Here is a 14,039-nt window from a genome sequence, read left to right as displayed (position 1 = left end):
TCTGATACACGGTTTAATGCAACTTACTGTTACATCTGATACACGGTTAAATGCAACTTACTGTTACATCTGATATACAGTTTAATGTACCTTACCGTTACATCTGATATACAGTTTAATGCAACTTACTGTTTCATCTAAAACACGGTTTAATGCAACTTACTGTTACATCTGATACACGGTTAAATGCAACTTACTGTTTCATCTGATACACGGTTTAATGCACCTTACTGTTATATCTGATATACGGTTTAATGCAACTTACTGTTACATCTGATATACAGTTTAATGCACCTTACTGTTTCATCTGATACACGGTTTAATGCAACTTACTGTTACATCTGATACACGGTTTAATGCACCTTACTGTTTCATCTGATACACGGTTTAATGCAACTTACTGTTACATCTGATATACAGTTTAATGCACCTTACTGTTTCATCTGATACACGGTTTAATGCAACTTACTGTTACATCTGATACACGGTTTAATGCACCTTACTGTTACATCTGATATACAGTTTAATGTACCTTACTGTTACATCTGATATATGGTTTAATGCACCTTACTGTTTCATCTGATACACGGTTTAATGCAACTTACTGTTACATCTGATACACGGTTTAATGCACCTTACTGTTACATCTGATACACGGTTTAATGCACCTTACTGTTACATCTGATACACGGTTTAATGCACCTTACTGTTTCATCTGATACACGGTTTAATGCACCTTACTGTTTCATCTGATAGACGGTTTAATGCACCTTACTGTTTCATCTGATACACGGTTTAATGCACCTTACTGTTTCATCTGATACACGGTTTAATGCACCTTACTGTTTCATCTGATACACGGTTTAATGCACCTTACTGTTTCATCTGAGACACGGTTTAATGCACCTTACTGTTTCATCTGATACACGGTTTAATGCACCTTACTGTTACATCTGAGACACGGTTTAATGCACCTTACTGTTTCATCTGATACACGGTTTAATGCACCTTACTGTTACATCTGATACACGGTTTAATGCACCTTACTGTTACATCTGATACACGGTTTAATGCACCTTACTGTTTCATCTGATATACGGTTTAATGCAACTTACTGTTACATCTGATACACGGTTTAATGCACCTTACTGTTTCATCTGATACACGGTTAAATGCAACTTACTGTTACATCTGATACACGGTTAAATGCAACTTACTGTTACATCTGATATACAGTTTAATGTACCTTACTGTTACATCTGATATACAGTTTAATGCAACTTACTGTTTCATCTGATACACGGTTTAATGCAACTTACTGTTACATCTGATACACGGTTAAATGCAACTTACTGTTACATCTGATATACAGTTTAATGTACCTTACCGTTACATCTGATATACAGTTTAATGCAACTTACTGTTTCATCTAAAACACGGTTTAATGCAACTTACTGTTACATCTGATACACGGTTAAATGCAACTTACTGTTTCATCTGATACACGGTTTAATGCACCTTACTGTTTCAGCAGATATACGGTTTAATGCAACTTACTGTTTCATCTGATACACGGTTTAATGCACCTTACTGTTTCATCTGATACAAGGTTAAATGCAACTTACTGTTACATCTGATACACGGTTAAATGCAACTTACTGTTACATCTGATATACAGTTTAATGTACCTTACTGTTACATCTGATATACAGTTTAATGCAACTTACTGTTTCATCTGATACACGGTTTAATGCAACTTACTGTTACATCTGATACATGGTTAAATGCAACTTACTGTTACATCTGATATACAGTTTAATGTACCTTACCGTTACATCTGATATACAGTTTAATGCAACTTACTGTTTCATCTAAAACACGGTTTAATGCAACTTACTGTTACATCTGATACACGGTTAAATGCAACTTACTGTTTCATCTGATACACGGTTTAATGCACCTTACTGTTATATCTGATATACGGTTTAATGCAACTTACTGTTACATCTGATATACAGTTTAATGCACCTTACTGTTTCATCTGATACACGGTTTAATGCAACTTACTGTTACATCTGATACACGGTTTAATGCACCTTACTGTTTCATCTGATACACGGTTTAATGCAACTTACTGTTACATCTGATATACAGTTTAATGCACCTTACTGTTTCATCTGATACACGGTTTAATGCACCTTACTGTTACATCTGATACACGGTTTAATGCACCTTACTGTTTCATCTGATACACGGTTTAATGCAACTTACTGTTACATCTGATATACAGTTTAATGCACCTAACTGTTTCATCTGATACACGGTTTAATGCAACTTACTGTTACATCTGATACACGGTTTAATGTACCTTACTGTTACATCTGATACACGGTTTAATGCACCTTACTGTTACATCTGATACACGGTTTAATGCACCTTACTGTTACATCTGAGACACGGTTTAATGCAACTTACTGTTACATCTGATATACAGTTTAATGCACCTTACTGTTTCATCTGATACACGGTTTAATGCACCTTACTGTTACATCTGATACACGGTTTAATGCACCTTACTGTTTCATCTGATATACAGTTTAATGCACCTTACTGTTTCATCTGATATACAGTTTAATGCACCTTACTGTTACATCTGATACACGGTTTGATGCACCTTACTGTTACATCTGATACACGGTTTAATGCAACTAACTGTTACATCTGAGACACGGTTTAATGCACCTTACTGTTACATCTGATACACGGTTTAATGCACCTTACTGTTTCATCTGATACACGGTTTAAATGCACCTTACTGTTTCATCTGATATACAGTTTAATGCACCTTACTGTTTCATCTGATATACAGTTTAATGCACCTTACTGTTACATCTGATACACGGTTTGATGCAACTTACTGTTACATCTGATACACGGTTTAATGCACCTTACTGTTAGATCTGATACACGGTTTAATGCACCTTACTGTTATATCTGATACACGGTTTAATGCACCTTACTGTTACATCTGATACACGGTTTAATGCACCTTACTGTTACATCTGATACACGGTTTAATGCAACTTACTGTTTCATCTGATATACAGTTTAATGCACCTTACTGTTACATCTGATACACGGTTTGATGCAACTTACTGTTACATCTGATACACGGTTTAATGCAACTTACTATTACATCTGATACACGGTTTAATGTACCTTACTGTTTCATCTGATATACAGTTTGATGCAACTTACTGTTACATCTGATATACAGTTTAATGTTACTTACTGTTTCATCTAAATACACGGTTTAATGCACCTTACTGTTACATCTGATACACGGTTTAATGCACCTTACTGTTACATCTGATATACAGTTTAATGCACCTTACTGTTTCATCTGATACACGGTTTAATGCACCTTACTGTTACATCTGATATACGGTTTAATGTACCTTACTGTTACATCTGATACACGGTTTAATGCACCTTACTGTTTCATCTGATATACAGTTTAATGTACCTTACTGTTACATCTGATACACGGTTTAATGCAACTTACTGTTACATCTGATATACAGTTTAATGCAACTTACTGTTACATCTGAGACACGGTTTAATGCACCTTACTGTTTCATCTGATACACGGTTTAATGCACCTTACTGTTACATCTGATATACGGTTTAATGCACCTTACTGTTTCATCTGATATACAGTTTAATGCAACTTACTGTTACATCTGAGACACGGTTTAATGCACCTTACTGTTTCATCTGATACACGGTTTAATGCACCTTACTGTTACATCTGATACACGGTTTAATGCACCTTACTGTTTCATCTGATACACGGTTTAATGCACCTTACTGTTACATCTGATATACGGTTTAATGCACCTTACTGTTTCATCTGATATACAGTTTAATGTACCTTACTGTTACATCTGATACACGGTTTAATGCAACTTACTGTTACATCTGATATACAGTTTAATGCAACTTACTGTTACATCTGAGACACGGTTTAATGCACCTTACTGTTTCATCTGATACACGGTTTAATGCACCTTACTGTTACATCTGATACACGGTTTAATGCACCTTACTGTTACATCTGATATACGGTTTAATGCACCTTACTGTTACATCTGATATACGGTTTTATGCAACCATGGAACTGCCCGCCCCACCCCACTGTATACTTCCCCGCCCGGATAGCGGTTTATTTTACGACTTATTTTGGCATGTGGAGCCCGTAGAGTTTTCTGCATTTACATTATTATAACCAAATGCCTCATGCCAAGGGGTTAAAGGAAAACAAACAAAAACAGTGTACAACTTTATTAAGTTCGCTAAATACATAGATTTGTGTGCCCAGTTGTCTGGGTCGCTGTGCAGAGTTGCGTCCCTTGGGCACGCCAGAAACCTATGATTGTGGGTTGGAATCCCGGTTCACCCTGATTATGTTTCTAGGTTTGTCAGCACCATACCCGTGCTCGTGGGTTTCATCGAAGTGGTAATCTTCTGAGACCTGCATCACTTCAGGCTTTCCTCCCACATAAAGCTGACAAGCCGCGATATAACTGGAATGCTGTTAAAAGCGGCGTTAAACCCAACTCACTCACTCACTGTATGCGATACGAGTAGTCTGTCTCACAGTCGATGAACCATTGATTTCCCTTCCACTCAGTCCCTAAATGAAGCAAGTCTAGATTTTCCTCAGGTTCAGCCCCATCTCACTGGGCTCCTATTCAAATAAATTGGAGTTATTTGGTTCTATCCAAATTATATAATATTAGAGACTAAGCGTTAGTCTATCAAAACCTTACAACTCGACGGACCATACTCTATCTCTCCAGGGCTCGCGTTTCGGAACACCTACACTAACCCCTGGACCCATTTTCGCGATCTTAAATTACCTGTCCATGATTTTATTTAGCCAATTTGATTGGCTACGCTACTAGGTCCAACGTACCAATCAAAATGCGAGTTACAAACCAGCCTTAATGTAGGGTTGGCGATATCAACAACATGGCGGCCTAGCTGTCCCATTGATTACGATAGAGTTTGCGAGAAATTCAACGTTGACAAAATGACTGACACGAAAAACAAAGCCGTCAAAAGTCTCTTGACTAAAAGGAGGTTTACAGGTCCATAAAAACTGGTGGTGGCTTTGGATTCTAGGCAATACGAGTTACCTCCCTTATCCATTTTCTATTTCCTTATCTCGGCATTTGATTGGTCGGTTAAATGTTAATGAAAATCAAGGGCTGGTAATATAGGTAAGTGTAGGTTTACCGAAATGCGTTTCCGGAGCAGATCTTGATAAACATTCATTTTTCTTCACCAAACTCGGTACATAGATAGGTCTAGTGGTGAACTTTGATTTTTTTTAAAAATTATATTTTTCGAGTTTCCAAAGTAACAAGTTGGATTAAGATTGGAAATAGGGGTTGTGCTTTTTCCCGGAGTTGATGTTGAAAACCTTTCAATATTGCTTCACTAAACGTGGAACATAGAGAGGTCTAGTGATGCTCTGGGGCTTTTTGATAGTTTGGTTTTTTAACATATGATTTTCGAGTTTTCCTAGCAATAGTATCATACATATATTCACAAGTACTTACCATTGCGGGGTATATCGATGATTTTGTCCTCTTGTTTTTTTGTTAAAGTTCATGTTATATTTGAGAAAAAAGTGTATGACATGCTGTAATCACGAAAACAGATTGGTGTGGTATATAATTATTTTTATTCCCTTCTAGCAGAGCAGTAGCAATCCGAAGTTATGACATCTGTCATTTGTTGAAGATTAACTTGTTCTGTTTGACTGTATGTCCTCTATGTCTTACAGCGTAAGTGGGAAAGAAAAGTTTGAAAGAAAGTGTTGGTCATTCAAGTCTTACATGCGCGAAAACTGATGGCCCGTGGGTATTGTGCACCCCCCTTTTTCCAAATCATTGATCCGCCTCCTAGAATCTTTGAATTTATCCTTTTGTTTGTTGAAATGTATGGTTATTTGTGCGCGGATCCGCTCACAATGACCTTCTAATTGCCGAAAACTGAAAAGTTTACGGCTGACATGCAATGTCAAAAAATAGCCGACACAGAAACTTTGTATTTCCCGCACCGAGCACCTTAAATCCGCCTTCACTGCACATGCGCGGACGTGGACGGGAAGTTAAACATGGCGGATGTCTAATTACCAACGGGAGAGGATTTGGATTAGTGAGTGTAGTAAGGTAATGGCAGCTCATTTATTTCTTGTAGAATCCCAAGAGGCGAGTCAGACACGGAGGGGAAATCCCTCAATGTGTCTGTTGCTAATTTTCCAGTATGTTCCACGTAGATCGATTTGTAGTATATTTCAGATCAAAACAACTTGGCTTTGAACTTGAAACTGTAGGATTAGGGCAAGGCAGATGACAGAACTGCAACATTCGAGAACATTTTAACAGAAGCACTGATTTATTTGCAAATGACAGTGGACACGTATATTGTTAGTTGCTCGATGTTACGAAATAAGAAATGCGTGGCCACTTCACATTGTTTATGTATGAATCATACACCGCCCTGTGCTGCGTTCAAATCTCACCTTATTGTGTCCCCGCGATCATTGGTTAGATTTATATTGTGTTGCTACAAAAAATGAAAACACGTAGTCATTGTAGATGTATGTGAACCATCTCGTGTAATACGAAACTGTGGGTAGCAGAAGTTTTGCCCCAAACCTGATTATGAAGTGAATATTGCCTGTCATGGAGGATTTATGAGGAATATATTTATGGTTTAGCTCATAAGGTAACCTACCAAGCGATCTGATGATTTAATTGTTGACAATGTTGTTTGTGCATCAGTTAGATGATTTGTTGAGTTTTCAGGCATAATATTCATGTGTGATGCATGTTTACATGAATTATTATGTTATTGTTATGAAATATTCTGTCATGTCTGTGAGGGAAAATTTCAATACATTACCAAGATTATTTCTATGATTACACAATGTGTTTATGTGGGGTACCAGTTGGATTGTTTCTGTGTCAGAAATGTTTGGCGTTATAATTAAGAATGTAGATTCTACAACTACCTCTATTGCATTTGTTAATTTTTTCATGTTGTAATATACTTTGACTTAAATGTTCAATCCTCTGTAATTTTAAAAGTAGGACAGATTAAATGTCCTTGTAACACAAACAACCTCGCATCAGTTTAGGGGGCGTGTACATAACTGTACCAGTAATAAGTGGACAGCTGGGTCAAGTTGATGCTTTGTCTTTATGTAACCAGGTATGAATTCATGTATGCGTTCATATGCATCTATCAAACCTGCATTTGATGAGTAAAGTGTTGTATGAATGATCTGATTTAAACCTCCAATTGCCCTAATCTTACTTCATAAACTTTTGGCATCTTCAGTGATGCAAAATATCCTGAAATAATACTTTTAATAGCCAGAATAATGATAAAACAACCCTGAATATTCAGAAACTCTTCTAGCCCTCTGTGTACCTTTATCGTTAGACAGACACGCTGACATTCCCTGTCGTAGCCAGTATACTGTCAACTGTCAGCTATCTACAAATTTACCTCCTTCCTATCAAGACCCGTGAAGATCCGGGGTAGAATAGGTTTCCAGCAACCCAAGCTTGCCAATACAGGCGACTATGCTTGTCCTAAGAGGCAACTAACGGGATCGCGTGGTCAGGCTCACTGACTTGGTTTGATGCATGTCATCGTATCCCAATTGTGGATGTGGATCAATGCTCATGATGTCAATCACTGGATTGTCTGGTCCATATTCGATTATTTACAGAATGCCGTCATATAGCTGGAATATTGCTGAGTTAGGCGTTAAACAAGAATCAATCAATCAATCCTATTCAACACTGGTATAATGTGTGATTGATGTGTTTCATGCTTTCTTCAGGAAAGCCATATTCTATAACATAAGGACATCAGAGTAAGTATGGCACAATATACAGAAACAGTCGTGAAACATTTATGATTCCAAATATATAATTGATCATTAAGTTGAGGAAACCATGTATCCATATTGACAAGATCCCTGTGTCATAAGCTGACAGACTGACAGGCTTGTTATTGATTCTGTTAACCGACACAACATCTGCATTGAATTTTGTCAAAATTTACGCTTAATTTTGATCACAATCAATCTTGGTGCTCCTGCAGGAGTTTGCATGTGAAGGATCCATTACAGGTTTTATGACTCTCCTTGCTGTAAGCTGTTTCCGATATATTGACTCCATCAATGACGAGCAGGATCATAGTAGATCTGCCTTCACTTGTAAACCAAGTAGCATGTTGCTTTCTTGTGAAGATTGTTGTACCAGGACATATTAGTTTATAATCAATCATTGATGATGATGGTTTCCGGGTTACTTGAAGCAGAGGGCATGAAATGTGTCTAGAATGCATTTTGCTCTTTTGTGCATGGATATTTCATTACTATTGCTCCACGTAATTGTTTTTATCAATGACTGTTTGGTTTCAGTCACAAACCAATGACATGATTATCTAGGGATTAAATCTGTTCATTAAAATGAAAACATATTGGAGGTTATAGAATTGTACAAAAACACAACTGTGGTAAGTAACAAAGTTTCATGGCCTGTTCTTGTTGTAAGGTTTCACAAATGTGTTAGTGTTGCACAGCGTAGCTGAATACCGTTTATTTACAGTTTCACTGTCTTATTGTTATTGATAGAACTAGGGTATGCAATTCTTAACACCACAATGACTAAACATGCTAAAGTCAATACAGAGTTTGCATGTAAGTAGTTGCCACTAAACAGATTGACAGTCAACTTGAAGGCAAGTATCAGGCCAAATTAGACAGATGATATTTACACAGGGTATTTGCGTCTGTTCTTTTGAAATGGTACACAGTGTGCTCAAGCTAATGTGTAAGTAAACACGCTGTAAACCATAAAGTACCTGTGGCCTTCATGTCAATCAGGGGCCACGGGTGGCCCAGTCGTCTAAGGCACCGCGATTCGCTGTGCAGAGTTGCATCCCTTGGGCACACAAGAAACCTATGACTGTGGGTTCAAATCCCAGTTCACCCTGATTATGTTTCTAGGTTTGTCAGCACCATACCCGTGCTCGTGGGTTTCACCGAAGTGGTAAAAGTCTGAGACCTGCATCACTTAGGGCTTTCGTCCCACATTAAGCTGACACGCCATGATATGACTGGAATACTGTTAAAAGCGGCGTTAAACCCAACTCACTCACTCACTCATGTCAATAATCACTGGATTGTCTGGTCCAGATTCGATTATTTACAGTATGCCGTCATATAGGTGGAATATTGCTGAGTGCGACGTTAAACAACAAACAAAGAATAAGTGATGGACTGTTTTAGTCCACTTGTCCTTATAATGATGTTTATAACAAAACCCTTAAAAAAGGCAAATTTCTACTAGTCGTTATGATACTTTAAGTTAACTATTGGGCAGTTTGGCAAGGACTATAGGACTAGTGCCAATTTCTAACTTGCTTCATGAATCAAACTAACAATATCATTAGCATATGTAGTAAAATAATAATTTTGGAGTTTGACAAAGGTTCTGGGGTTGTCTGGTATTGTGCAGCCGTCTCATGCTGTCATCAGGTTCAACATGTTCAAGGTAGCACTGCAACCAGGAATGGGTTTGGTGCCAAGATTCAAGCTGATTATGGTCAAGTTTTTTCAACACCATAGCCATGCTCCTCGGTTATTCCAAGATGGTAAACATCTACATTCACTGTTCTCACTCACGTTTGGGGTTGTCCCCTCATTAAGATGTGATTTAACTCAATCCCAGGTTGCAAGAAAGCTATTGATGATTATGAGATTTGCAACCATGGCGACTGTTTAACAATACTTCAACACTATTCAATGAGATGGTTAGGGTCTTTATTTATCAAAAATGAACATTCTTGAATAACACTTACATGTAACTATTTGAAATTAGGAATTGGAAGTCAAGGGATCTGTTATAATCTTGTATAAAAATCACAGTTTTAGGGACTCCCTACAAGGCAATACCATATTCTGGCAGTGAAAACTTGAAGGACCCACTTAATTTCTAACACTGGCTCAGTGGCTGTCATGGATACAGATGTTGGGCTGTGTTTAGATTGTATATTAGGGTGTGTCTGTTAGTGTGGAGGAAGAGACTTAATGACTACCCAGCTTTCACTTGCTTCAGTCAGTAGGGTTAACTACGTGCTTCATGACAAATTTGATCTTCGAGAAGTGCTCTTCCTTTGTAAGAGGGTTGACCAGGAATAAGTCATATGAGCACTCCAATAGGCGTGAACGAGATGCTTCCTGGAGCATTCGAAAGTGACGTCTTGCTGCAGAGTTAAATAAAAGTGAGGTAAGATGAAATAGGTTTTAATGTCGTATCCAAGATCATTGTACAAATACAGCAATTGGGTGGGTGGGGGTGTGGGTGTGGGTGTGTTGCTGCTTGTTTAGTCTGGACTTCTGCTGTTTTTTGGTCTTAGGCCATTGAGACACTATGCTGCACTTCAACATGAGTACTGCACTGAGACATTATACTGACTCTGAGATGACTTGGTTTCTACTAACTAATACCATCTTTTAACATATTTTGGTATGTAGCAGCCAGGGATCAAACAACAGACCTGCAACTCTCAAGGCAGACACTTTATACACTAGGCCATGGAGGAGGAGGTCAGGGGAACCAACCACTTTTTAAGAAACATTTGGAATATAGACTTTCTTTGCTAAACAATTTGCTGAGTTAACCAATGTTAACAGTTCCAAAATTACCATTGACCTGTACCATTCTGTATCTCAAAAACAAAGTTAATCGTCTTGTTTCGCACCATTATATTGTTGTGGCGATTTAATCGCACTGTGGTGAGGTTTCTTTTGTTAAAATCAACATTTTAGAATTGAGATGTAGAAGAAATGAAGTAGATTTGTAATATTACGTTGACATCTGACATGTGATTGTTTTGCGAAACAACGCAGCCTTCATTTAGATTGAGCTCTTTCTTTGGAAAGGTATATGGTAGGCCTCCTAATATGCAGGAATGGACTCTTTCTTTGACAGTGTTTGAGGTATGCCTCCCCCTATGCAGGAATAGACTCTTTCTTTGACAGTGTTTGAGGTATGCCTCCCCCTATGCAGGAATAGACTCTTTCTTTGACAGTGTTTGAGGTATGCCTCCCCCTATGCAGGAAAGGACTCTTTCTTTGACAGTGTTTGAGGTATGCCTCCCCCTATGCAGGAAAGGACTCTTTCTTTGACAGTGCTTGAGGTAGGCCTCCCCCTATGCAGGAAAGGACTCTTTCTTTGACAGTGTTTGAGGTATGCCTCACCCTATGCAGGAATAGACTCTTTCTTTGACAGTGTTTGAGGTAGGTCTCCCCCTATGCAGGAATAGACTCTTTCTTTGACAGTGTTTGAGGTATGCCTCCTCCTATGCAGGAATAGACTCTTTCTTTGACAGTGTTTGAGGTATGCCTCCCCCATGCAGGAATAGACTCTTTCTTTGACAGTGTTTGAGGTATGCCTCCCCCTATGCAGGAATAGACTCTTTCTTTGACAGTGTTTGAGGTATGCCTCCCCCTATGCAGGAAAGGACTCTTTCTTTGACAGTGTTTGAGGTACTCTCACCCTATGTATGACAGGAAACATTAATCAGTATTTGTAGACTTTACATGTTTGAGGTGGTTCAACTGGTTTCTTGGAAGACTGAAATGTAAAGGGAATGAAAGGGCCAAAATAGATAGTGAATTTATCAGGGAATCATTTGTCATTAAAACATAGGTGGAAACTTGTGCAAATAGTTTCTTTCACAATTTCGCAATCCAGATTTTCAGTTCCAACTATTTATAAGGTATTTCAAAAGCTGTTCACACAGAACTGTGGAGACCCAGGGTAGAAAAGGTCATCAACACTATATTACTATAAAATGGTGACTACATTAGATTAGGCAGTGAGACTGTTGATAGTATCATTGTAGCCAATAGCTAGGGACATCACTCTCAATATCAGCCACTGGTTTGTCTTGTCCAGACTTTATTACTATAGACCACAGACATATAGGAGGAATATTGCATACAATGGAGCCAAACAAACACTCTCTGCACGCAGTATTCATACATGTCCTTGTCACTGCCTGCTCCTGTCGCTGATGTTGTATTGGTCTATGACTTTCACTCCAGGAACATGCACGACACAGGTAGATTTAACAACAAATCTGTAGGGGGCCAGCAGGGCTTGCTCCACTTAAATGTTACTGGCCCTTCTCCAAACTAACTGGCCTACAACTAAATGATGGAGGCCACGAAGTGGCTGAACCTAAAGGCAGAGTTCCAGATAACTTTTTGAGGAATTGAGTTTTTACTCGAAGGTTTCTATTTTATTTGGGTTATTACATTTTTCATTGGGTAACAAATATTTTTTCACTCATCTCTTCATCACTCTATTGGGTTTTCCCCCAAATGAGCTAAAAAAATTAGATTTAAAAAAAAAAATAATTATTTTCTTGAAGGCTTGACTCTGAAAGTAAATTAGCTCGTTATTGTGTTTCGGATATTAGCGCCATTGTACACATGCTGAAAAAGCTTCATTGTGTATTTAAGCGAGCTGTTTTTATGATTTGAGTTTTTCATTTTTAAAATGCATGTGTTTCTGTACACAAGTTAATTGAAAGTAATTGGGTTTTGAATATTTTTGGGGGGTATTTTACGCACAGCTTATCTGTAGCTCTGCTGAGGGTTTGTTGGCACCTAGCAGGGTACTCAAAATTTTAGAACTTCTCACCCCTAAAATGTTTTTTCCTGGGCCCTAAGATTAAATCTTCTTCCATTTGCCACATTTCAAGGCGATTTATGAGCAAATAAAGAAGTTGTTGTACACAACATTACAAAATGGCGGCCGGTTGACATTCTACCGAGGTGATCCATTCAATAAAATTAAACATACACGGAGAAGGGGTGAAATCTTGATTAGCCAGACAGGCTATCTACTTCACGTTTCAGAAAGCCCTTTGTAATTTTAACTGGCCATGGGCCAATGGGCCAGCAGTTAAATCGATCCCTGCTTGAACATGATGGAGCTAATATAAGCGGAGTACTCAAGTGTTATGAGGTATTCATATTAAGCTGTGGAGTATATACTGAGTGTGGAATGTGATTATATGCAGTAAGTGGTTGTTTTTAGACCTAATCTGATATGTGGCAAGACGTCAGTGATCAGGATTCAGATTGTTTGTATGTTCCCAGTGGAGGTCGGTCAACTGCATGTCCCGAGACTCAGTCTTGTAGACACCCTCTCTCCTGGTCAGTCTAGTGCTGCTTCCTGCAGGTCAATTTGGAGCTTGTTGTAATTACAATTTAATAAATATCAAATGAAGATACATGGTATGGCACCTGTGTGGTTTTGTTGTTTTCATTTTGCCTTGGAATTTTGATATACAGGACTTATGTTATAATGGGGTAATTGTTATAATGAGGGAATGTTGTTTGTGGTGGAACAGGTTTACAGTCGCCATGTGTCTTTCATTGCCAGGGTCATTTCAGGATAATTGGTGACAGCTGTAGTTGTTTGAGTGGTCAGTTGACCAGGAGGTGATGGTAGGGTGAGGGTTGAAAGGAATGTCCCTGTACAGGTCCACAGTTACAAGTTTCATTACAGTCAGTGACAGATTTAATGGGAACTGGGGTCCTTGAGATCTTCATTCAGGGTTTTACCTTGATTTACAAACCTCCAGCGATGTCATCAGTGAAAGAAACTAACATTTTTACGCCACTAGTCCTTATAATGAAAACATATTGTACAAATCCTTAAAAGTGGCAATTTCAACTGGTCCTTATGATATCTTAACTATTGGGCTGTTTGGCAAGGACTACAGGACTAGTGCCAAATTCTATCGCTGGTCATGTTTTCCAGTCGGGTTAAGTCTCATACAGGGATGTTATAATATCCCCAGGATTTTATTTTTTAATATATCCCGGGGATTGTATTAATACAACATCCGTTTAGATTGTAACATAT

At 38.3% G+C, this 14,039-nt stretch overlaps 1 protein-coding gene across 3 annotated transcripts in view; it reads left to right on the top strand.

Moving 5' to 3' along the window:
• The first annotated feature begins 6,169 nt into the window (after positions 1–6,169).
• LOC124117456 (OTU domain-containing protein 7A-like) overlaps positions 6,170–14,039 on the top strand; it is a 45,037-nt gene continuing 37,167 nt past the window's right edge. The window contains exon 1 of one of the 3 annotated variants that reach the window (XM_046479361.2): positions 6,170–6,242. The gene's annotated coding sequence lies outside the window, so the exon portion shown is untranslated. Of the gene's footprint in view, positions 6,243–6,470; positions 6,802–14,039 lie in introns of those variants that run through there. The other 2 variants (XM_046479363.2, XM_046479360.2) reach the window with 2 other exon arrangements.

This window comes from Haliotis rufescens, unplaced genomic scaffold, assembly GCF_023055435.1.
Source record: "Haliotis rufescens isolate VD_foot unplaced genomic scaffold, xgHalRufe1.0.p SCAF_1, whole genome shotgun sequence".
Lineage (NCBI taxonomy): Eukaryota > Metazoa > Mollusca > Gastropoda > Lepetellida > Haliotidae > Haliotis > Haliotis rufescens.
This window is presented reverse-complemented; position numbering and strand designations above follow the sequence as displayed.